The sequence below is a fragment of the Heptranchias perlo genome, chromosome 2 (genome assembly GCF_035084215.1).
Source record: "Heptranchias perlo isolate sHepPer1 chromosome 2, sHepPer1.hap1, whole genome shotgun sequence".
NCBI lineage: Eukaryota > Metazoa > Chordata > Chondrichthyes > Hexanchiformes > Hexanchidae > Heptranchias > Heptranchias perlo.
This window is the reverse complement of record NC_090326.1, coordinates 95,966,010-95,992,540: the sequence shown is the minus strand read 5'-3', so window position 1 is coordinate 95,992,540 and position 26,531 is coordinate 95,966,010. Positions and strand designations below refer to the sequence as shown.

The following is a 26,531-nucleotide window of genomic DNA, read 5'->3' as shown; positions in this document are numbered from 1 at the left end:
TTAAGTTTGGACAAGAGGGATAGTACAGAGCTAAGCTGGTCTACTTATAGCTGAGATTTGCTGTTCAGAGCACAGAGAGGAGGAATAGCACAAAACTGGCAAAGAATTAAAAAATGATCCAACCTATAATTTCCACTTTATTATAGCAAGGGTTTGGTTTGGTCTCAAATGCTTTACTATAACAATGATTTGCAATACTTCAAACCATGATAGGAGCATTTCAAATTATGAAAGGATGGGACAGGGTAGATAGAAGCAGACTGTTTCCATGTATTGAGGGGTCTGGAATGAAGGGACATAGATACAAGATTAAATGTAAGAGATTTAGGAAAAAAGAGCAAGAGAAACTTATTTATGTAGAGAGTTATAAGGATGTGGAATTCACTTCCAGGGTTAGTAGTTGAGGCAGAAACTATGTCAACATTCAAGATTAGATTGGATAGGTCGATGAAGGAAAAGGGGATGAAGTGGTATGGGAACAGGGTGGGTACATGTAATTGCGACTATTTGCTCAAGTGGAGGGTAAACGCTGGCACTGCTTGGGCCGAATGGCCTGTTTCTGTGTTGTAACATCTTGAGACGTAAAGTCAAGACTGTCACTTTGGGACTGAGCAGATGTAGGGCCTTGTGAATTATTGAGCAATTAGGAACAAAGGAACAGGAGTAGGCTATTTAGCCCCTCGAGCCTGTTCCGCTATTCAATGAGATCATGGCTGATCTGTGACCTAACTCGATATGGGGCTTAGCCCCAAATTCCTTAATATCTTTGGTTAACAGAAATCTATCAATTTCAGATTTAAAATTAACAATTGAACGAGCATCAACTGTCGTTTGCAGAAGATGGTTCCAAACTTTTACCACCCTTTATGTGTAGAAGTGTTTCCGAACTTCACTCCTGAAAGCTCTGGCTCTAATTTTTAGGTTATGTCCCCTAGTCTTAGACTCCCCAACCAGTGGAAATAGTTTCTCTCTATCTACCTTATCAGTTCCCCTTAATATCTTGAAAACTTCGACCAAATCACCCCTTAATCTTCTAAATTCAAGGGAATACCACCCTAGTTTGTGTAATCGCTCCTCGTAATTTAACCCGTGGAGTCCAGGTATCATTCTAGTAAATCTACGCTGCACTCCCTCCAAGACCAATGTATCCTTCCTAAGATGCGGTGCCCAGAACTGAACACAGTACTCCAGGTGTGGTTTAACCAGGGCTTTATATAGCTGTAGCATAACTTCTACCCCCTTGTATTCTAATCCTCTAGACATAAAGGCCAGCATTCCTTTAGCCTTTTTGATTATTTTCTGTACCTGTCCATGACATTTTAATGATCGATGTACAGGGACCCCTAAGTCTCTTTGGACCTCCACTGCGATTGTGCATTGTGCACTTGGATTAACAAACCTTTTAACAGTCTTAATTGGCTTGTTAGCTAATTGAGAAGCATTTAAGTCATTATTACAGGTGTGTTACAATTGGCTGCTATATTTAGCTAATGAGATCACATTCTCCTGAGCTGTATATTTCAAATCAAGGTAATAAATTAGAATGAAAACCAGTTATTTCTCCTGTTTATTTTAAACACAGGAAATTGTGGTTTCCAATTATCTTGCTGGAAGCATGCATGTGTGGACAACAGGATAAGACAGAGTTGGGTTTGTTTGTGATGCCCTCACAGGTGACTAGCCTGCCAACTGTCCCTGTCTAAGTTCATACATGAAGAATGGCCACTTGGGCAAGGCACTGGAGGACCGCTGGTGCCAATTTCACCACTTCAGTGCTTCCAGGAGAGAAGGAGCTAAATAGAAAAATATAAGATCCAGGTTTAATCCCACATAGACAGAGTTGAAAAGGCGGTTCATTTGTTCCCATATTGGATTGTGGGGGGGGGAATGGAGGGACAGGCAAATACACATCTGTGGGAGGGAAACCTGGGTGGACATGGATTGGTGGGGAGAGAGCAAGTCTCTCAGATATCCATATGCCTGTGAACACCAGAACATGGGGAGCACCTACAAATGCCACTCTCTTTATATCCTGTGTAGCATAGATATACAGACCTAGAAAATCAATGGGTGTGCAATCCTGGCAGTTATTAAGTGGCCACTTCAGTTCCCCCACGAAAAAATTCTGGCTTCCACATCTTTGAGGGTCCAGGCCCCAGCACCATGTGGGCTATGCTGCCATCACTTTCAGCTAGGTGTGTCTGGTGAGACCAGGTTACCCACGTCGCTTATACACTGGGTCCCGACTGAGGCTGTAAGAGCAGGAACTGTCAACTTGGGGAGTCTCCTCCCATTGTCCTGGCCCTGTATTTCATCGGCCGTACAGAGGTGGTTGGAGACTCTGTCGCCACATGGCGATGCTGAAAACTCTGCCTTAAGGCCAGGATCTGCTATATTCAGGTCGGAAGCCAAGTTTGCAGCAGTTCCATCAGACTCCCACTGAATTTACAGTGAGAATCCAGCAGAACAGCTGCAGATTTTTAGACCCACAATTACTATGGTATGGAAGTTCAGAAGTAACTAATAAAAGACAATGGTTCACTGCTTGATGTTAAAAAAATTGAATTACTTGGAAAACCACTGAAGTGTCACCAAGCAAATCATACTGAAATCTCATAGGGAGCAGATTAGCCTGAAAAAGGCATGAGATCCATTAAGGCTTAGAGAGTCAGGGATCAAAAGGACAGCAATAAACAGAATATTATTTAGTGAAACCTTCACTAGAAATTTGCTGATGGGGCTCCCTTGATGCTTAGTGAGTTGCTGAGCCATGCAGACCAGGAAGCTCCCAATTTCAATCCTTTCCCTGTGGTTAGATAGCTGACTCAGCCGAGCAATATTTGCACGCTACAGTTGGACACTGGGTTAGGTAAGGGAAGGGTCAATCGGTATTCCCTGTCAAATGCCCTGTATTGGACAGTACATATGTATGCAGATCAAGTGATCACAGGATCAGGCTTGGTGGTGATGCCCCTGTAGTAGAATAGTGGGACTTATTGTGGAAAATAAGCTTACGAGCTAGGCCTGTCTTTTGAATGATTTTTTAAACTTCTTTGATTCACGGTTAGGCTTTATAAATGTTTGCTTCTGGCGCAGAGCTTGCTGACACTGTTGATGACTCCTTCTGCCACTTTACTGATTGGGAGAATTCTGATAGGGTGATAATTGGCCAGATTAGATTTCTCCTGTTTGTTGTGGACAGGACATAACTGGGCAATCTTCCACATTGTTGGGTAGATGCCAGTGTCAGAGCTGTACCAGAACAGCTTGGCGATGGGAGCAGTTATCTCTGGTATGCAGTCTTCAGCACTACAGCCAGAATTTTGTCAGGAATAACAGCCTTTGCTAGGTCCATTGCAGGCAGCCACTTCTTAACGTCATGTGCAGTAAACCAAATTGACTGGATGTTGGCAGTGGGGACCTCGGGACGAGGTAGAGTCAAGTAATCCACTTCCGCTTTTGGCTGAGGACACTTGCAAAAGCTGCAGCCTTGCCTCTTGCTGTGCCTTTAAACTTCCTCCCATATATCAGCAATGTTAGACAACCGTTTATACGGGTGGTAATTGGAAGTAGTGTAAAGGTCAGCATAAAGGTCAGAAAATAGCACAGAAGGCATTACTGCGTCACCTCCATGCAGCATAATATTGGATGCAAGCTCCTTCCTGTTTGTTGGTGGTCACCCATTCACCCACCAGAAATGCATGTCATACGCAAAAGGGGCTACGACTAGGCAGTATGTGTCTTTTCCATGTCGCTACGCCCTCTGAATTGGTGCAATTATGGATGGTGAGGGCAGGAAAGTCAGCCTCATGTTTGCAACTTGCTTGATAAATGTGATGTGGCAAATATCCTCTGGGGTAGCTTGGTCGGACTTAGTGGACAGTTTCATGGTGCGGTAACATTTACTTATACAGGAAAAGCAGTCTTTATTCCAGGTGTTGTCTGCAGGTTATCCTGCAACTGATGTTAAAAGTTAAAACTGTGACAGCCTGTCTTGTGATTCAGAGGCAACAAAGTCAGCCTCCTTTGACTAGTCCAGATATATGCAGAAGGGTCTATTAGCAGAGTATTGACAGGTGTGGATAAAATGCCTAAGATGTCACTGCACCTGCATTTGTTGGCCCCTCATGAGCTACTCTTACTTGTCTAAGTCATATAGCGCATTAGGAAGCCCCCAGAGATAGTCCCATTTTCATCACTTTGCACAGTGCAATTGCAGTCACAGCCAATAATGATGAAGAAGATCATTGGCAGGATTTAAAAACAAATTCAAAAATGGTGGACTGCCTAACAAAAGCAGCATGGAGCAAAACGCAGCAAAATATCATTGAAAATACCAAAAGGAAAGCTGGCCATGAAATTCCTGGGGGGTCCATTGAGACACATAGAAACTCAATGTGAGCGTATCTCCAGGGACCCCTTCAGATCTGAGGGCCAAGGAGGCCAGGCAGAAAGGAAAGGGAGAATGGAAAGGTAGGTACTACCTTTTCCACTATAATCTTGAGGCCTGGGAGCCTTCTGGCTGCTGTTCTCCAGTGGCCAGTCCCACAACTGCATATCTCTCATGCCTGCAGCTGTGCACTGCTCCCACCCTCATTGCCCCCTGTGTAGTGCCTGGGGTTGGGGTTGGGGGTGGGGGGGTATTCTAAAATTCTAGACCACCAAATTCCGGTGCTCTGGGGCCTGGATTGGCCCTCGGGTGTGCTGTATTGTCCAATGCCCGAACAAAGAGGGATGGGAGGCATATTGGGCCAACAGCTTTAGCTGTAGAATTAAGACCACCGTTTCTTTGGATCCTGTTCCATTTATCCTTTTGTGGAAAATATCTTCTTATGGGTGGTAACAACTTACACTACAGTGATTACAACTACAAATTTCACTGAGCTGATTGCTTGCACTGTATAGATTTATGCGTGGGAAAGGGGAGGAATTTTACAAGATTGGCAGTTATCAGTTGAATGTCTTTGGACTAGAATGGAGAAGATCTTGATCCAAGGATTGCATTTTAATGGCGTAGAACTGGTTCAGCAATCCTCAGTTTGATTGCTTGAGACAACAAAAATCTACATTGAACTCAAAACTAACATCATGACTGGTTTGCCCAGCTCATATTAAGGCTGCTATAACTAATTAAAATTTTAGATATGTAAAACCATGCAGATGTAGACATTGATTAGTTTGTTCAGTAATAAGTATTATTGCCCCAAAAGTAGCTATAAGCAAACCCTCATAAAGTACATTATAAAAAACTGATGAATTAAAACTAATATGCCTACATTTTTAAATGAATATGGCTTTGGGTACTATTAAGTATTCATTATGTATAATTTTACTTAATATATTTTGATGTAAATATTTATTCATCTAATTGGTGTATCATATTGTCAACATTGTTGATTGTTGCCTGAATAGCTTTAAAGGAAAATTCATCCTCATTAGAAAAGATAATGAGCACTAAGTCACAAGCATATTCTGTTTGTATGATCACAGACCACTAATATGGACACTTGCACCACTAAATCACTGCTGATATTAATATTAACAGATGCTCTTCCCACTGCCGTTCCAGTATAATATATGTAAAATGATTTATTTTAATTATAATTAAAAACTGTATAGAATCATCCTGCTGCTCCTCCCAGAAAATGAAAAGATAGCTCCACAATTGTTAAATTGGTATGTGAACTGCCCAGTGTGGAAATGAGGCATATAAAACAGGAGGGTTCAATCCTGGTCTGTGCTGAATCAGTTGATCTCAGAAGAGTAACTGCAATCATGAATGCATTTACATGGATTGCAGCATTAAGAAATGAAAGGAGGTATTTTACCCCCCCCCCGCCCCCCCCGCCCCCCCCCCCCCACCATCTTACCTGAAATCAGGCATGGGAAGGCCACCCGCCCTATAAGAGCAGGGGCCTAATTTAAATGGCAGAGTCAGGTCCCAGTGACGTCGTTGGGACACACACACCATTTGAACTCCTGGGATCGGGTGTCCGCACAGTTCCGCACCTACCAGCAATCAGCATTGGGCCAGAAGAGGCCCAGGTAAGTTGTTTTTTTAACATTTTCTTGTGGCCCAGGAGGAACAGGAGTGCCCTATTCCGTCCGCAATCAACCCAGACCCCTCCTCCGCTCTCCATCACTTGTGCTCCCTTGCGTCTCCAGCAGTGTCGGTTTCCCACCCGATTTTCCGATACCGTCCGCTGCCTCTTACATCATTCCCGCCATCTTCAGGCGGGAGACAGTGCAGAGAAATGTAAATGAGGCCCGGGACTTAAAATGGTTGTGGCTTCATGCTGAGAGGTCCATTGGGGTTTCCTTCCCGCCCCACACCCTGTCCAGAGTTGAAATCGGGGCCCAAAAAGACTAAAGGGGTCATTTTAGCCCTAACCCATCTGGCAGGAAAGTGACCAGATTGGCTGCCCATTTTATACCCTGCCCCGATGTTGCTCTCCATTAACTTCAAGTAAAATCAGGCGGGGTGTAAAACAGGCAGCCAATCCAATCCCATCAGTTACCCGCTGAGCGAGTTAGGTTAAAATTACCCCCTAAGAAAAAAGATTCTGAATCCCAAATTCAATACCAAGTGGTTAGGTGTTGATCATTGGTGATCCTAACCTCTTACTCTTAAGCAGTGCCCTCAGTATGAAGAAGTTGTGAGGTTTGTGGCTGCGATTATGAGGATGGAGTCTTTGAGGACAGAGGTGGCACTCATCACAGTGAAACCGATTGTCCTTGAAGATTTGCTTCCGGGTGATCCCACTGGTGGTGTCACGTTGCTTGTTAGATGCTTCCTTCTGTAAGTGTTCAGCGCCTTGTGGGACACAAAGGACATTCATTTTAGGAGGGTGCTTTCTGATTTGTGAGCCAGAAGATGTGACTGAGCAATAGCAGTGGGCCTTTCAAGTCATCAGAATGTTTGCAGATGACAAAACTCACTGTTCATTGTAGACTCTCCAGAAGGTGCTCCTCCTCCTGACATAGCTTTCAGGTGTAGCTCCAACTCTTCTCTCTCTTTCTTTCCCTGCCCCCTCCCACCTTCTCTCTCTTTCTCTTCCCCCCTCTCTCTCTTTCCCCTCCACCTCTCTTTCCCCTCCCACTCCCTCTCTATCTCTTTCCCCTCCCACTCCCTCTCTCTTTCCCCTCCCACTCCCTCTCTCTTTCCCCTCCCCTCCCTCTATCTTTCCCCTCCCTCTATCTTTCCCCTCCCCTCCCTCTCTCTTTCCCCTCCCCCTCTCCCCTCCCCCTCTCCCCTCCCCTCCCTCTCTCCCCTCTCCCCTCCCCCTCCCCCCACTCCCCTCTCTCTTCCCTTCCCCTCCCCCTCCCTATCTCCCCTCCCCCTCCCTATCTCCCCTCCCCCTCCCTATCTCCCCTCCCCCTCCCTATCTCCCCTCCCCCTCCCTATCTCCCCTCCCCACCCTCTCTCCCCTCCCTCTCTCTCCCCTCCTGCCCCTCCCCCTCCTTCTCTTTCCCCTTCTCCCTCCCTCCCTCTTTTCCCTCCCCCTCTCTCCCCTCCACTCTCCTCCCTCCCTCCAGGCTCCCCCTTCCCTCACCCTCCCGAGAAAGACTTAACATATGGAGAGAATCTGAGTTTACATGTCAGTCTGTGCCGGGTTTTTATCTCGGGTCTTTTAAATGGTAATCCAGCGATTTACAGCTAAAGATCAGTTCAACATATTAAATCATCAGTGTTTTCATTCTGTCAAAACATGTATCTATGTACACTCTAATGCTAGAATAATCTCCAAGCCTTTTAGGCAACACTTTAAAACATCATAAAAAATGACTCATGAAAAAAAGCTAAAAATAACAAGCACTTTAATGAGAAGTCTAACTGAAAAATGCGTGAATAGAAAATGTCCATATATCTGATGTGAAGCAGTAGACTGGTGAAATGATGCCTTTCACCACCTGCAATCTCCAAAACCTATTCATGCTTTGAATAATCCAGTATAGGCTGACTTAAAACATCAATTTAAAAATAAAAGCATGTCTTAAAGGCTTTAATGCAATATAAAGTTTGGAGAAGGATTTGTATATTTGGTAACACTGCATGCATATAGGGGTTAAATTGTCATGTGATGTAATGTTAAGATGTGATTACCCTGGTTGGTGTGGAGCCCTAAGTACTAGAGATGTTTTTAGAATGCTGCAATGCTTTTTCACGTTCATATACGTACTAGTGAATGACTGCTATGAAATCTGATCACAATAAATAAAGCTGTGTAGGTTTCATACCAAATCTGTTCCAGCTTTTCATGTAGGCAAAATTGAAGCTATCCTTTTTGACTTCCATAAGCTCCTATTTGGCTCTGCTCTTAACTCCATCAACCTACCCACATCCATTTGGGGATTCAGCCAAATTCAGTGATGTGGAATCTGGGCGTGCTGCTTGATCCCACATCTACTCCATCACCAAGAAGACCTCCTTCTCCCACGTTGGCAACAATGCTCACCCCTACCCTTACTCTTCCCCCAGTGATGCTGAGACTTCAACCCATTCCTTTATTGCCTTGAGGTTCAACTTGTCCAATGCACTCCCAGCTGACCTCCCCACTTTTACATAATTAGCTGCACTTTATTCATAATCCTGCTGCCTGGGTCCTTACCCACTCAAAAGCCCTATACTTCCATTATCCTGATCCCTGCTAGGCTTCAATGACTCCCCATGCCCCTATGATTCAACTTCATTATCCTTATCCTCACCTTCAAATGTTTCCACAGCCTCAGTTGACATCAGTGATCTCTTTCAGCCTTGTGTCCCTGCTCGCATCCTTCACTTCTACATTGGCCTACCCCTTACTCCCCATCCTTTTTGTTGTACCTTTGATAGCCCCTCTTTCAGAAGCTCCTAACTTCTGGAACTTTGTCCCAAAATCTCTCCACCTTACGTCCACCCTCCCTGCTTTCACACGTCTACTAAAGGCTTTTCTTTTCAAATGCTCATTGGCCCCAGCCTTTAACCCCATTCTACCTATTGCTTTCCTTCCAATTCAGTACCCATTTCATTCTCTGATCTATGAAGTGCTGTGTGGCATCTTCGTCACATGAGGAGCACTGTATAAATCCAAATTGTTGTAGTTCAGTGCCTGATCCAGAACCCAAGCAAGCTAATCAGGGTGGGGCTAGGATTTTAAAAGAAGCGACAGTAACCCAATATTATTTAATATATTCATTGTCTGGGATGCAGGAGGAAAATTTTCAATTCACTTTGACTCCCCTTATGAAGCACATTGTTCTATATGTATGTAGGCAAAAGAAACATCACATTGGGTACAAATGGCCCCTTTGGAAGACTAATCAATAACTGGAATCTGCCAATACAAATGTAGCAAATAAAAACAGAAAATGCTGGAAACACTCAGCAGGTCAGGCATCATCCATCGAGAGAGAAATACAGGGTTAACTTGTCGACATTTCAGGGACAAGGACTCCCATGCCAGGAGTTTCCAAATCCCCAGCCTGGCGAAAGAGCGATGGGCTGGTACATCTGCCATCCGACGGATATGGAGGTCACTTGAGAGCTCAGGATTTGGTCGCAGCCCAGACCCCCAAAGATCTGCAGAATTTGTGCAAAATTACAAAGGGGGCCAATGGGCATAAATATCTGTTCTTTCTTGGGTGGGGGATCGGGGGTAGGGATAAGGACAAAGACCCAACACCCTTTGCTGAGATTCCTGGTCTCTCCACCATGGAAGCGGCCTGAGATGCACCTTACAGGTACCCACCTGTGTTATGTAAAGTAGGTGATCTCCTTAAGATCCTATAAACTTTTGCAGATTCAGTGCTGGAGGTCGCTGCTGGGCATATCCCAGTCTTTACACCAAGATTAAAGACCTGCAGGTTTTTTGAGCCCTGTGTCTTTTCAATATTGTTATAATTTACTATTTGTGCTGTATAGTATTTTCCCTGTATTTCTGCTTCTGTGAATCAATTTAACTGTAAATGAATCCGGTCAGTAATTTGGCCTGTGCAAAGCACTTTAATTATGTGATTATTTTGTCTTCTGCATTGACAGAAGATGTAATGGGGCATCCTATTTAATTTTTAGACCTGGATACATCAAGCTAATACAGCAGAGAATAAAAAATACATGCTTCAGTTTGTAGATGAGGTCTGCTTACAGAAATTGTTGTCAATCCGTTTACAGGAGATAAAAATGTTTGAAAAAGTCTGAATCTTATCATCCTATGGCTGATTTATTATAAAGAATTGAGTTTCTAGTCAAACAAATGAGGCTTAAACCCAATGTATGAAAGTTGTCTACATTCAGTCATTTTATTTGTAGTAAATCACCAAGCATTTTAAATTAAATGAGAAGAAAATATTAATTGCATGGTTTGGGCCATTTCACGTTGAGCAGAAGCATTAAACACCTCCTCTTTCCTTCAGACCTTGGTCCTGTCTTTCCCATTCTCAGTTGCTATATAGCTGAAAGCTGCATTTTTTAAAATATTTCAAATAAACTTCATTCATAAAATTTGTAAAGGTACATACAATGCAGTTCAAGTCACGCTTCAAACAATACAATACAGGTGCCTGTTGGCCAGTTCTGGCGATGAGACGTTCTGCCAAATGGCCTTGACCGTCTGGTAGGGAAAGGAACCGATCGAGACCACCCTCTCAGTTCCTTGCAGGACTCTGAGAACGTTTCATGTCGACCACTGTGTCTGACGGCCTTGTGGTTGAAGGGGTTCCTCTTCTGGAACTCCTCCACCTGGGACGGGTGGGGGATGGGGTGGGGGGGGGATCGGTCCAACTGGACGGGACGTCATGCGCCTGCTGGGCCAGCGTGGCCAGACGCAGCCTTCTCAGTGTGCTGGATAGGTAGAAACCCAGTACGTAGTGACACTTGGTGTTTGCGTACTGGGGCTCTACATATCCTGAGGCAGCCGTACACAAAGGTGGCCATCAGGATCAGAGCGGCGTTCAGAACACTCTTCCCCCACTTTGTCTGGGGTCTTTTACATGGTGGTCCTGCAGACACGTTCTACATACACTATTAAATATTAACCTACTTGATTGTTCTATTTCAGTTTCATGTTTATTGCATACTCAAAACTGGAATAGACATGACACCTCAAAGTGCAATACCTTATAACACGAAAATATTAGAACATTTTAAATGATCACAAATCATTTTGATTTAACAGACTTCTATACAAAATGCCACAATTCAAATTTTTTGGAATTGTGTCAGTGTCTTTAGCGAATCCTTGAGCAAAATGGAATATTATGCAAATGCATGCAAATAATTATAATTTAGGTCACATTTTCACTGTAGAAGGGAAAAGAATCAGTTCTCAGCATGTTGCCTTGAGGCTATAGAATATTGAGTTGTTTCATGGAGAAGTCACTGTGGCTGCTGAAAAGAAGTGTCAGAATAAATGGTGGTTCTGACCACAGTACGGTGTAAATCAGCTCAAGCACTCTGGTCATTATCATAGGCATTGTTACGGTAATTAGTCAGATCCTTTCTACACCACCTGGTGATAAGTAATAAAAATAAATCATAACTGACAAGTCAGCCTCTCAGGGTTTGTTAAAATGCTCTGGAAAAAGTGGGAGTTTAGAAAGTTATGGAGGAGAATCATTATCTGCTTTCACAACAACAACTTGCACTTATATAGTGCCTTTGATGTAGTAAAACATCCGAAGGCTCTTCACAGGAGTGTTATCAAATAAAATTTGACACCGATGTTCTAAACTGGATAGCCCAGTGCTGAAGGATAGAATACTAGAGCCTGGTCTTCAGTTGCTTCCAATCTTTCATTCACAAAGCTCCACACCCGCGATAAGCTCTCTCATATATGGATACAAGAGAGCCCCAATTGATACAGACCACCTGAATAATATTAACACTAATTGATATAAATCACATGGATACAATTAACAACCAAGCCACATAAAGCAATATTAGGACAGGTGACCAAAAGCTTGGTCGAAGAGGTAGATTTTAATGAGTGTCTTAAAGAAGAGAGAGAGAGAGAGATAGAGAGGTGGAGTAGTTTAGAGAGGCAATTCCAGAGCTTAGGGCCTAGGCAGCTGAAGGCACAGACGTCAATGGAGCGATTAAAATCGGGGATGCGCAAGAGGCAAGAATTGGAGGAGCGCAGAGATCTCGGAGAGTTGTAGGGCTGGAGGTGGTTACAGAGACATGGAGAGGTTTGAAAGCAAGGATGAGAATTTTAAAATCGTGGCGTTTCTGGACCGGGAGCCAACGTAGGTCAGTGAGCACAGGGGTGATGGGTGAACAGGACTTGGTGCGAGTTAGGATACAGGCAGCAGAGTTTTGGATGGACTCAAGTTTATGGAGGGAGATGGGAGACCAGTCAGAAGAGCATTGGAATAGTCTAGTCTAGAGGTAACAAAGGCATGGATGAAGGTTTCAGCAGCAGATGAGCTGAGGCAGGGGTGGAGACAGGCGATGTTACAGAGGTGGAAATAGGCGGCCTTGGTGATGGAGCGGATATGTGGTTGGAAGCTCATCTCAGGGTCACATAGGATGCCAAGGTTGTGAACAGCCTGGTTCAGCCTCAGACAGTGGCCAGGATGGAGTCGGCGGCTAGGGAATGGAGTTTGCGGCGGAGACAGAAGACAATGGCTTCGGTCTTCCCACTATTTAGTTGGATAAGGATAACACATGATATTTTTTCCAACTAGCCCATTATCACTAGCTGGAAAATTATCATCTTCCAGCTAGTGACAAAAAAAACGTTTCATGAATACTTAAAAGGACATTGTTGTTCCATCGAAATTACTCAGGATTATGGTAATAGCTGCTGTCAATAGTGGGGCATTTAACATGAAAGGTGTCAGCAAATGTAAGCAATCTCTTATACAACACTACTTTTTCAGTGTTATAACAATAGGGTCCTCAGGAAGCTTCTAAAAATTGCAAAAATTGTGTTTTTAGAGAAGATTGTCCTGGAGTCCTCCAACGCTAGGGTTAGGGGAAGATTTCCTCTGTGCATTATGTGTAATAAAATTATAAAACTGGGTTGGCGGGTTTGTTACACGTAGCACACAGTGTATTTTAATCATTTTGTGGCCTTCAAATTAATAGAATTAATTGGATTCATTTCTTCGAATATTAACTTTCTTTCAACAAGTGTTAGGATCGGTATGTGTTATAACTGAACAAGAATTATCCAGGTTTTAGGTGCCAAGGTGGCAATGCAACTACATTATGCACCTGAACTAGGAGGCCCGAGGCCAACCCAAAATTGGGCCATCGGCCTCATTAATATTATTTGGGCAAACTGCTGGTGCCTGTTGTGTCTCCACAGGCAGCTGACTCATTTTAAATAGATGAATTTTGGGCCTTTTGCCTCGCCAAAAGCTTTTGTCATTGTTGCACCCGAAAAACAAGTGCAATGCATACCAATTTTTACCCCGCGATATACTCATGCAGAAGATTAATTTAGAACCAAAATTGTTCCATTTTGCTCCCGCACTGGTGTAATTATCTTATTTTTATGGATAAATGTGTATTTTATCTATTACTTTATTAGTGATGTGTTGGGGCTTAAAAATCCTCCCAGGTGGTGGGGGATGTGTTGGGGAAGACACATTGTGGCATAAGTGCTAGAATGCATCCACCCGACCTCTGCTGCTGACCTGCCAAAATTTGTGGAGTAAGGGGAAGATCCCATAATTGCAATACCAGTGACAAATTGCGGCAGAGGTGGTGCCTCCAGGGTCCGCTTGTCATTTTTTTTTAAAATGGTGTCAGCCTTGTTTTCATTATTAGCCCTCTCACCTTTAAATCCAAGGTTGTAGGTTTAAACCTCACTCCAAGACTTTAACACCTAATCAAAACTGACACTTCAGTGCAGTATTGAAAGGGTACTGGATTCTCCGAGGTGCCATCCCTCAGATGAGACGTTAAGCTAACGTCCTGTCTACCTGCACAAGTGGGCATAAAAGATCCCACAGCACTATTTAAAGAAGACGAGGGGAATTCTCCCAGTATCCTGGCCAACATTTATCCCTCAACCAACATCACCAAAAACAGATTAGCTGTCATTCCTCTCAGTGGTGCTTGTGGGACATTGCTGTTTTCCCCAACTTGCAGATGAGAAGGAAAGCCCCTGCAGAAACTCATCCCCATAGAATTTACAGCACAGAAGGCCATTCAATACATCTATATATCCTAATCCCAACTATGATTATAACTATGAAGCTGCGGTTATTATAACAAATAAAAGAATGAGCTCCAAGGTCATTCTTTCAGGGCAGATGACAAGAGGACAAGGTGCCACACAATAGGTTACTTTATAAGGTAGAGTCCTGTGGGATAGGAGGGCAGATCCTTCATTGGACAGGGAATTTGTTACATTCTCACAGGCAGAGGGTTGTTATTGATGGAGCCCGGTTACTAATAGAGTCCCATAGGGATCTGTGTTGGGACCAGTGCTTTTAACAGTCTATTAAAGATCTAGATGAAGATGTTGTTGTGCCATGACTGTTTGAGGCAGGCTCAATGGACCAGTTAATCTTCTCCTATCTGTCTGTTTATATGGACCCCAGTGTTCTGTTACATAGTGACATTGGGGAGCCCTGGGCTTAAGGTATGCCCTCCCCCCCCACACACACTTTCAGCAGAGATCCAAGACAAAAGAAAAGAAAAATATATTAAAAAGCTACCTCTGCTCAATCCAGGTAAGTATAGTGACAAGTATTTGACCAAAAGTTCCCGAAGCTGCTGTTAAATTGATTACATCACCATCAGAAAATCCAACTCTGAGCTTCGATCTCCCAATAAACAAGCAACAGAATTCAATGCAGTTGGCGTTTCTCAGGGCTGAAGCCAAATACCAATTTGAAACAAGAGTCAGGGATGTCGCAAGAAAATTTGATTATTGTCCTGAATTCTGTATGCATCTCATAGTTGCATTTACTTTTATCAGTGCATCACAAATCATTTTAAGAACTGAATTTGGAGCTGACAGCTCACAACATCTCTCTTACATTTCATTCAACATAAAATGATCCTGGTAAACAAATGTGACACAAAGAACAGAAGTGTTGAAACTAGTGAATTTATTTGATAGTGACTTTATTGATACTTATTTAAATCAGTGGCCGGTGACCTTGCAGTACAGCGACCAACTGTTACAGTGAAGACACCATCTGGTACCAGAGATTGCAGTGCACTTGGCTCCAAATTATTTTGTTGGTGGTCTGAATAGTTTGTTTATTCATTTCAGGTAGCCAGCAAATTGACCATCTCCCATGCACTCAACTCCTGTTCAGTGACATTTCATTCACTTATCAGGAAGTCGTAGTGAAATGCTTTTGCTAGACAATTAATGGTTGAGGAAAATCAAGAAAAATCGGTCAGGGATGCCTATTGTTACTATTTCTCAACCCATACCCCTGACACTGGGAATTAGCCTCTAGCTCTTCTCAGCATTGCCTCCAGAGCTTGAGTTTCTTTCTTGTTTCTTGGTGAGCAGAACCGGACACAATATTCAAGATGTGGCCTGACTAGAGTAATACAAAGTTTGACAATAGCTGCTCTGACTTACATTCTACTGTTTTGGCTATGTGGTTCAACATCATATTGGCTTTGTTGATTGCTGTTCTGCACTGTGTTTTGTTGAGCATCAAGTCTACTAAGATTCCTAGGTCTCTTTCAGCTTAATCTTGGCTATTTCAACACCATTCATGGAGTGTGAGTGTCATCTATCTTCTTCTTCCTATGTGTAGCACGTTGCATTGGCCTACATTAAATTTCATCTGCCATTGTTCTACCCACATGTTGTCCAACTCATTTTGTAGTTTCTGAGCTGCCTCGTCCGATTCCACTGCAAATTCATTTGTAGATTCATCTACAAATTTGATCACTTTGCATTGAGTTTCTGAATGTGTAAATTAGAAACAGTAGTGCCCCAGCAGTGTGCTGAGGAACCTCCCCCCACTGTGACATAATAACAAGTGCTTGTTGTTTCCTATCCTTCAGCCAGTTCCTTATCCGTGGTAGGGAATTACTTATTTCCTGTGATTCTTGAACACTGGATGAATAGTCAAGCGAAGAAAATCATCCTCACTCACGGATAGTTTCATTAGTCAAAAGTAATTATTTAATGACGTTAACATTCATACGAGCATTAATGAAGCAAAATCAAACCATATGTATGCCTTTCCTTTATAAAATCCCGCTATACACTTAATAATTCGCAATGTTATTATGTAATGACTTAACAATTCATACACACATCAGGCAAATCATTAATACATATACAACCTTTAAACCAAGGCTTTTGCTCATTGGGCCTGAAGATTGATCAGCTCTTCAGTCCTCAAGGTCCTCTTCTTGTGTGATGTTCAACTGCAGTGTGCGTTTCTTGTGACTGCCGGGTGGTGAAGGCACTGTTCTTCTCTCAAAGTCTTCCTTTTATATTGTTTTTTTACCAACAGGACGTAGGATTGGGGTGGACTCCCAGGGCCACTCCCTCCTGACTGTATATCACTGTACCGCCACCTCTGGTGGGTCTGTCCTGCCGGTGGGACAGGACATACCCAGGGATGGTGATGGAAGAGTCTGGGACATTGGCTGAAAGGTATGATTCTGTGAGTGTGGCTATGTCAGGCTGTTGCTTGACTAGTCTGTGGGACAGCTCTCCCAATTTTGGCACAAGTCCTCAGACGTTCATGCGGAGGACTTTGCAGGGTCGACTGGGCTTGGTTTGCCTTTGTCGTGTCCGGTGCCGGGTGGTCCTTCCGGTTTTATTCTTATTATGACTTTTTTTCGCGAGATTATACAACTGAGTGGCTTGTTAGGCCATTTCAGAGGGCAATTAAGAATCAACCAAATTGCTGTGGGTCAGGAGTCACATATAGGCCAGACTGGGTAAGGACGGCAGGTTTCCTTCCCTAAAGGACATTAGTGAACCAGATGGGTTTTTACAACAATCTGGTAGTTTCACGGCCACTATTACTGATATTAGTTTTCTCATGAGCAGAATCTCTTATTTCTTCAATGCTAGCCTCACCACCATTTCAGGAGTGGGCAAATGATCTATTGACCTCGCCAAGAAGGATTGGCAGAAAGCATGCAGAGATTAAGGATGTGGAACTCGCTACCACAAGGAGTAGTTGAGGCGACTAGCACAGATGCATTTAAGGGGAAGCTAGATAAACATGAGGGAGAAAGGAATAGAAGGTTATGCTGATAGGGATATATGAAGGAGGGAGGGAGGATGTGGAGCATAAACACTGGCGTAGACCTGTTGCTGTGATATACATTCTATGTATTTCTTGTGCTGTTTTATATCTTGCCTTATCTTGTTATTCGTATTCCTTTCAGTCTAACTATTGTGAGAGGTTCATAGCTACTAAATCTAATCAAAGGCTTTTTGGCTTGTTGGAAAAGCATACTGCCATAAAATATCTAAATATCATTTCTACTATTTGTGTGTCCCTAGATGTTTTGGGGAATTACGTTCTTCTTCTAAAAATGTGCTGGCTCAGATTTGCTTTGTTTTATGTTATAAATAGAGGATAAGCTACTGATAAAATCATACTGAGGACAAGAAAATTGAAATTTTATTTCAACTAATAGGCAGACCACAATTCATTCACCACTTAATTATGTTTGAGATATTAAATCTTCCCCCACTGTTAGAGATTCAGAAGGAGACCAAACCAATATGGTGTGTAGTGAGTATATTTTATTAATAGCAGATTTCAAAGAACACGTGGCAGTCACAGAGTTAACAAGCTGATTCACTAGCAAAGCACAATTCTTACGCTCAAGAACGGCCCAGTAATTTCAACAAGTTAAAGCGATTAATACAATAGAATCAATGTTACTTGGTCCTGCTGGGAGGAGTGTTGACATCAGGACGCTTCCTTCTCTGCCTCAACATTTGGAATTTCTTGTGCTGTTTTATATCTTGCCTTATCTTGTTATTCGTATTCCTTTCAGTCTAACTATTGTGCGAGGTTCATAGCTACTAAATCTAATCAAAGGCTTTTTGGCTTGTTGGAAAAGCATACTGCCATAAAATATCTAAATAAGTATATGTAGGCATTCTAGGCTACATCTTACAGACCACATTTTGAGAGTGAAGAAATCCAATTTCTGATCCATGATTACATTGTAATTAATTTTGCACATTCTAGGTGATCTGCGTTCTTCTTTACTTTCTGAATGATGTGTTTAAGTACACATAATGCTTTTGCAGCCAAAATTTACAACCACCCATAAGGCTTCTGTCTGGAGAGTAACGCTTAGTTGTGGGCCCTAACAGGCACCAAGACCCTATTCCCAATTTAATTATTCTGGTTGGTGTGAGGCAAAATGTTAACCGCCAAACCGGACATACAGTGTCATCTTGTAGGTAGTGTTTCTTATTTGTTGTAATGCAATGCCTTTCTCTCTCCGAATAAACAACATCCTTTTCGAATTAAATCGTACAATTAGGGTTTCTTCATCCATGGTGAAACCATAAGCTAACGATGGGCTCTGCAGCACATCACAGCCATATAGCCAGACACCCACTTTTCCTGGAACTGTGCATGGTGCAATCCAGAACCCTTCTTTTGCCCTTACTAATATCTTAAGATAATTCACAAATTCCTTGTGTATATCATCCTCCAACAACCATATTGATTCCAATTTAAACTCTTCCATCAGTTTATCTTCAGCAGATAGCAATGGTATTGCCACTATCACAGGAATCAGTCACAAAATAATGTCACTTTGCTGGCAAGGCTCCCTGGAATAAACCTTCGCACCTTACACAAACCATATCCCCATCTGATTTCCAGATTTTAATTTGTTTGTCTAATATAAAATTTGGGATCCAATTGTTTTCTAATACCATTTAACCCCTTTATGAATCTGATTTAAGTAGAAACCCTCCAGACACAATCGCCTTTGAGACCAGTTGTTCTTAATAGTCTTTGTTGTTATGAATGATTGCCATTATCCCTAACCTTTTTTTTTTATTCATTCACGGGATGTGGGCGTCGCTGGTGAGGCCAGCATTTATTGCCCATCCCTAATTGCCCTCGAGAAGGTGGTGGTGAGCTGCCTTCTTGAACCGCTGCAGTCCGTGTGGTGATGGTTCTCCCACAGTGCTGTTAGGAAGGGAGTTCCTAATCCTAAACCTAATCTTTCTGCCTTTTCTTTTATTAAGACCAGGGATTCTCCTTGTTCTGATATAACATTCTCCGTCTGCCCATCCATTCCTTTAAGTAATCCCTCTAATGGCTTGTGCATTGTTTTATCATGTTCCCATTGTCTCTATATGAGTTCACCTAAATATCTTCCTGAATTGTGTTAATGAAAGGGTACCATCTATCTCAGCACTGTATGATAAAATTTTACATACATTCAATTACATAATTCAGACAACAAAAGATACAGAAGGAAAAATTTAACAGCATAGGAATAATTTCTAATCGTAAATTGTTATGAAAAGCTTCATGTGTTCTCGTCACTAAGTTTGTTCACGGGTCCTTCATAAACATGGTTTGCATCTTTTCCTGCGCCTCCCATTTTAAAGTATTAATTGCATTAGCATCAGGTTTTAGATCGAGTCCACACTGTCTGCAGTCAGGCATGCGGGCAAGGAAACATCCATTGTACCCTCATATCCATTCAAAAGTTCTTACACCCCATTGTTCCTTACGCGTATCCTCATGCAAAATCCCCACTTTGCCAATGTTTTGCCATCCAAGGTGTCAGTGGTACTGTTTCCTACTGTTTTCATAGCCTTTCTTTAAAGAATGCCACATCCAAATTTTCCTGCAGGCCTTAGCCAGAGATCATAGAGTCATAAAAAGGTTACAGCACGGAAGGAGGCCATTCGGTCCATCGAGTCCACGCCGGCTCTATGCAAGAGCAATCCAGCTAGTCCCACTCCCCCGCCCTATCCCCGTAGCCCTGCAGATTTTTTGCTTTGAAGTACTTATCCAGTTCCTTTTTGAAGGCCATGATTGAATCTGCCTCCACCACCCCCCGACCCCCAGGCAGTGCATTCCAGATACTAATCACTTGCTTTGTAAAAAAAAGTTTTTCCTCATGTCACCTTTGGTTCTTTTGCCAATCACCTTAAATCTATGTCCTCTGGTTCTTGGCCCTTTCGCCAATGGGAAAAGTTTCTCTCTATCTACTCTGTCGAGACCCTTCATGATTTTGAATACCTCTATCAAATCTCCTCTCAACCTTCTCTGTTCCAAGGAGAACAACCCCAGCTTCTCCAGTCTATCCACGTAACTAAAGTCCCTCATCCCTGGAATCATTCTAATAAATCTCTTCTGCACCCTCTCTAAGGCCTTCACATCTTTCCAAGAGTGCAGTGCCCAGAATTGGACACAATACGCCAGTTATGGTCGAACCAGTGATCTATAAAGGTTCATCATGACTTCCGTATTTTTGTACTCTATGCCTCTATTTATAAAGCCCAGAATCCTGTATGCTTTTTTAACCGCTTTCTCAACCTGCCCTGCCACCTTCAACGATTTGCGAACATAAACCACAGATCTTTCTGTTCCTGTACCCCTTTTAGAATTGTGTCCTCTAGTTTATATTGCCTCTCCTCATTCTTCATACCGAAATGTATCACTTTGCATTTTTCTGCATTAAATTTCACCTGCCATGTGTCCGCCCATGCCACCAGCCTGTCTATATCCTCTTGAAGTCTGTCACTATCCTCCTCACTGTTCACTACCCTTCCAATATGGCCAGTACCTCCGCAATTCCCACCCTTACTTCCCTCAGCAACCTAGGATGCATCCCATCCGGACCAGGTGACTTATCTACTTTAAGTATAGTCAGCCTTTCTAGTATCTCTTAATCACACAAGAACCGACAAGTCTCCACTCGTTACATTGTGAATGATGCTCCGGACCTCCTCATTCTAATACCTGCACCCCTGCTAGGCTTAGAAGTATCACACCTGTGAAAACAGAACCATACCATCAGCAGTTTGAGGAACCCCTGATGAATTTAGTCAAGTGTAAAATGCTGTCAAACACTAAGATATTTACCATTACCCTAATTGTCATTGTCTAATAATATCATGGACTGTCCGAATGAGTTCGTGACGCAGGACTGTAGGAACTACAAAAATCAGAGGGCCATCATGAATGTCATTGTTTTTATTAAGGGACAGAAGACCTGTCTTTTACCCGGTACTAGGGCTGTAGTAAGCATAATATAAGAACAGCTGTGACTCAGCAGATTGAAGTGCTGGAAGCTCAAAATGTGTGAGACCAACTTCTTTAACTTCCGAAAGCTTGTGAATTTAAAATAAAATTGCTGGACTATAACTTGGTGTTGTAAAATTGTTTACAATTGTCAACCCCAGTCCATCACCGGCATCTCCACATCTTAAAAAAAACTAGTACAGCAGGTAATTAACCTCAGCAATGTAATTTAGCAACCAGAAATAAGGGTTAGTTACTTCTTGCTTGTGAAAACTGTAGAGGGTGGGGACGGAGTCAATCATACAATAGCAGTTTCCAGACTTGATTCACCAAAGCTGCTTTTTACTTTTTTATTTAAAAAAACTTCTATGCATTTAACAGTGGTATTTCAGTTGAAATAAATCTACACTTTGCGTCTTTAATTTAAAATGTTTAAAGCCAATTTTCAAACACTTTTTTCCTCATATCACTACCTTAACTCTCCCATACAATCTTAAATTGAAATGAACATTTTCAATAACTATATTCACGCTTTCATGCACCTTAAAAATATTGATTCCTGTAATGGGTTGTGAACTCTGAAAATGCCCATTTTTTCATGATAATCCCAATTTGCGCACCGAGGGACTATTCACATAATTTGCATTACTAGCTGTCTGTAGTGGCCATCCACAGAAATCCGGTTTCATAATTTGATAATTTAATCAAGAACTCAGTTGCCAATTACTCCAAATCAGTTCAAAATAGAAAACAGCAGCAGTTCCTGCTAAACAAGTTATCAATTGATAACATCACTGTTAACTTTCAAGATCGTGTAGCCAGCAGCAAACTTTTACACATTCACACATACTTTCAGAGACTGAAAACAAAATCGAGCAGCCTTTTCCTTTTCAAGTAAAAACAGAAAATGCTGAAGACACTTATCCTATTTCTTTCTCACAGTAATTTTAGTTTTTGCTGTGGGCTTTTAACTTCTCTCCCCTTTTCCTAACCCTTTTGTTACACCTCAAGTGTCCAACCCAGGGTTTTTTATGGAACTGCTTTTCAACATTTGTCTGTTGTGAAAGGCCTGATATTAATTCCGTCTCCTCCTGCACAATCTCTTTTTAAAATCCTCAGAGGCAGTAGTGGCCATTGACTGCATCTGACCCGCCTCGTTCCAACAGGATTTTACCTGGTTCCAGACTATCTCATTTTCCAATGGAAATTTTCTCATATGTAACCTTACCTTGGCCACATCATTTGTGGTTCTCTCTGCACAGAAGTAAGCAGCACAGTACAACAGCTTTCGCGCTTTCTCTACAGAGAACGCTTTATTCTATACCGGACCATCCACATGGTCTCTCACTACTTTAAACAGCTCCTCTCCCTCCATTAGGGGCAAGAGCTCCCCAATTCCCTTAATCACAAACGGATATTTCTGGATTTCCTCTTTTCCCGCTATCCCCAATAGTTTCTTTTCGAAGGCTTTTGTCACCTCCATGTCAACTTAATCAGAAGATCGGAACTCTCACCCCTGTGGTTGTGTCACAGATCTCCTATCCTGGTTGGTCCTCCTAGGACCCCTGTACTTCTGGCATCTTTTTTTGATCCTTAACCCACTAAACAGTCTCCTTCTACCTAGGCTCACCAATTTGAAAGAGATTCAGAAAGAGACTGAACCAATATGGTGTTTAGCGAGTATATTTTATTAATAGCAGATTTCAGAGAACATATAGCAGTTACAGAGTTAACAAGCTGACTCACTAGCAAAGCACAATTCTTACGCTCAAAATGGCCCAGTAATTTCAACAAGTTAAAGCGATTAATACAACAGCATTGGTGTTACCCGGTCCTGCTGGGAGGAGGGTTGACGTCAGGACTCTTCCTTCTCTGCCTCAACATTTGGAACTTCTTGTGCTGTTTTATATCTTGCCTTGTCTTGTTATTCGTATTCCTTTCAGTCTAGTTATTGTGGGAGGTTGATAGCTACTAAATCTAATCAAAGGCTTTGATAACTGCCAGATCTAACCAAGGACTGTAAATCTAATCTAGAGATTGTTGGCCTGTTGGAAAAGCATACTGCCGTAAATAATCTAAATAAGCATGTATAGGCGTTCTAGGCTATATCTTACACCACATCCAAGTTGAAATTAAAATCCGATTCTCCGACATTCCTCACCATTTCCGATATTTCTAACTTGCTATATAAGCTGTTTTTGTATTGTGCTTACTACAGCCCTAGTACCAGGTAAAAGACAGGTGTTCTGGGTGGCCAGCCTTACTGACTCTGTTAAGGTTGCATCATGCTTGCTGCCAGCTGTGCAAGGCCCATGCATTGAGAGCTGGCGACCCTAGCACCCTAGTAAGCAGAATGTGAAAACAGCTATAATCAACTCCTTTCCTCAGTCCTTTTACCTAAGAACATAAGAAATAGGAGCAGGAATAGGCCATAAAGTCCCTCGAACCTGCTCAGCCATTCAATCAGATCATGGCTGATCTATGAACTCAACTCCACTTTCATGCCCGGTTCCCATATCCCTTGATTCCCTTAGAGTCCAAAAATCTACCCAGTTCAGCCTTGAATATTTTCAGTGACTCAGCATCTACAGCCCTCTGGGGTAGAGAATTCCAAAGATTCACAACCCTCTGCGTGAAGAAATTTCTCCTCATCTCAGTCTTGAATGGCTGGCCCCGAATCCTGCGATTATGCCCCCTGGTTTTAGACTCTCTAGCCAGGGAAAACAATCTCTCAGCATCTACCCTGTCAAGTCCCCTTATAATCTTATATGATTCTCATAATCTCAATGAGATCACCTCTCATTCTTCTAAACTCCAGAGAGTATAGGCCCATTCTACTCAACCTCTCTTCATAGCACAACCCTCTCATCCCAGGAATTAATCTAGTGAACCTTCGTTGCACTGCCTCTAAGGCAAGTATATCCTTCCTTAGATAAGGAGACCAAAACTGTATGCTCCAGTACTCCAGGAGAGGCCTCACCAAAGCCCCGTACAACTGTAGTAAGACTTTCTTACTCTTGTACTCCAACCCCCTTACAATAAAGACCAACATGCCATTTGCTTTCCTAATTGCCTGCTGTACCTGCATACTAACTTTTTGTGTTTCTTGTACGAGGACATCCAAGTCTCTCTCAACACCAACATTTAATAGTTTCTCACCATTTAAAAAATATTCTTTTTTAATCCTTTCTACCAAAGTGAATAACTTTGCATTCCCCCACATTATACTCCATCTGCCACTTTCTTTCCCACTCACTTAACCTGTCTATATCTCTTTGCAGACTCTTTGTGTCCTCCTCACAGCTTACTTTCCCATCTAGCTTTGTATCATCAGCCAACTTGGATACATTACACTCGGTCCCTTCATCTAAGTCATTAATATAGATTGTAAATAGCTGAGGCCCAAGCACCGATCCTTGCGGCACCCCACTAGTTACAGCCTGCCAACCTGAGAATGACCCATTTATCCCTACTCTCTGTTTTCTGTTCTTTAACCAATCCATCAATCCATGCTAATATATTACCTCCAGCCCCATGAGCCCTACTTTTGTGTAACAACCTTTTATGTGGCACCTTATCGAATGCCTTTTGAAAATCCAAATATTCTACATCCACTGGTTCTCCTTTATCTACCCTGCTAGTTTTAAAAAACTCTAATAAATATGTCAAACATGATTTCCCGTTCATAAAACTATGTTGACTCTTCCTAATCATATTGGATGTTCTAAGTGCCCTGTTACTACTTCCTTAATAAAGGATTCCAGCATTTTCCCGATGACCGATGTCAGGGGTAACATTTGCTACCTTCCAGTCCACTGGGACCGTTCCAGAATTCAGAGAATTTTGGAAGATCATAACTAAAGCATCCACTATCTCTACAGCCACCTCTTTTAGAACCCACGGATGTAGGCCATCAGGTCCAGAGGATTTGTTGGCTTTTAGTCCCATTAGTTTGTCCAATACTTTTTCTCTGGTATTTTAAGTGTTTTAAGTTCCTCATTCTCATTTACCCCTTGGTTCCCCATTATTTCTGGTATGGTTTTTGTGTCTTCTACTGTGAAGACAGATACAAAATATTTGTTTAATGCATCTGCCACTTCCTGATTCCCCATTATAATTTCTCCAGTCTCAGCCTCTAAGGGACCAACGTTTACTTTTGCTACTCTCTTCCTTTTTACATACTTGTAGAAGCTCTTACAATCCATTTTTATATTTCTTGCTAATTTACTTTCACATTTTATTTTCTCCCTTTTTATCAATTTTCTGGTTGTCCTTTGTTGGTTTCTAAAACTCTCCCAATCCCCAGGCTTATTACTCTTCTTGGCAACATTATATGCCTCTTCTTTCAATCTAATACTCTCCTTAATTTCTTTAGTTGGCCACGGGTGGATCACTTTTCCCGTGGAGTTTTTATATCTCAATGGAATGTATATTTGTTGAGAATATTGAAATATTTCTTTAAATGTTTGCAATTGCTTTTCAACTGTCAAACCCTTTAATTTAGTTTCCCAATCTACCTTTGAAAACTCGCCCCTCATATCTATGTAATTGGCTTTATTTAAGTTTAAGACTCTAGTTTCTGATTTAAGTACATTACTTTCAAACTCAATGTGAAATTCGATCAAATTATGATCGCTCTTCCCCAGAGGTTCTTTTACTGTGAGATTACTAATTAACCCTCTCATTACATAATACAAGAACTAAAATAGCCTGTTCCCTGGTTGGTTCCGTGATGTATTGCTCTAGGAAACCATCTCGAATACATTCCATGAACTTGTCTTCCAAACTACCTTTGCCAATTTGATTTGCCCAATCTATATGCAGATTAAAGTCCCCCATGATTACCTTTGTTATGAGCTCCTATTATTTCATGATTAATACTCTGTCCAATGGTATAGCTACTATTAGGGGGCCTATAAACTACTCCCACCAGTGTTTTCTGCCCCTTGTTATTTCTTATTTCCACCCATACTGTTTCTACTTCCTGATCCTCCGAGCCAAGATCCTTTCTCACTACTGACCTTATGTCATCCTTTATTATTAGGGTTACACCCCCTCCTTTTCCATTCTGCCTGTCTTTTCTAAATATCATGTATGCTGGAATATTTAGTTCTCAACCTTGGTCATTTTGCAACCATGTCTCTGTAATGGTTATTAGGTCAAACCCATTTATCTCTATTTGTGCAATTAATTCATCTATCTTGTTACGAATGCTCCATGCATTCAGATAAAGAGCCTTTAATTTTGACTTTTTACCATTTTTTCCTGCTATGACTTTACTTGTTGATGCACTATTATTAGTAAACTCTCTGTCTCTTCCTGCCACACTGCTTATCTTTACCCAAGTCACTACACTGTTCTATTGT

General features: G+C 42.1%; 1 protein-coding gene across 1 annotated transcript in view; it reads left to right on the top strand.

The window, feature by feature from the left end:
- The window catches only part of gabbr2 (gamma-aminobutyric acid (GABA) B receptor, 2), a 971,826-nt gene that overhangs the window by 900,729 nt on the left and 44,566 nt on the right, over positions 1-26,531 (top strand). The window lies entirely within an intron of this gene.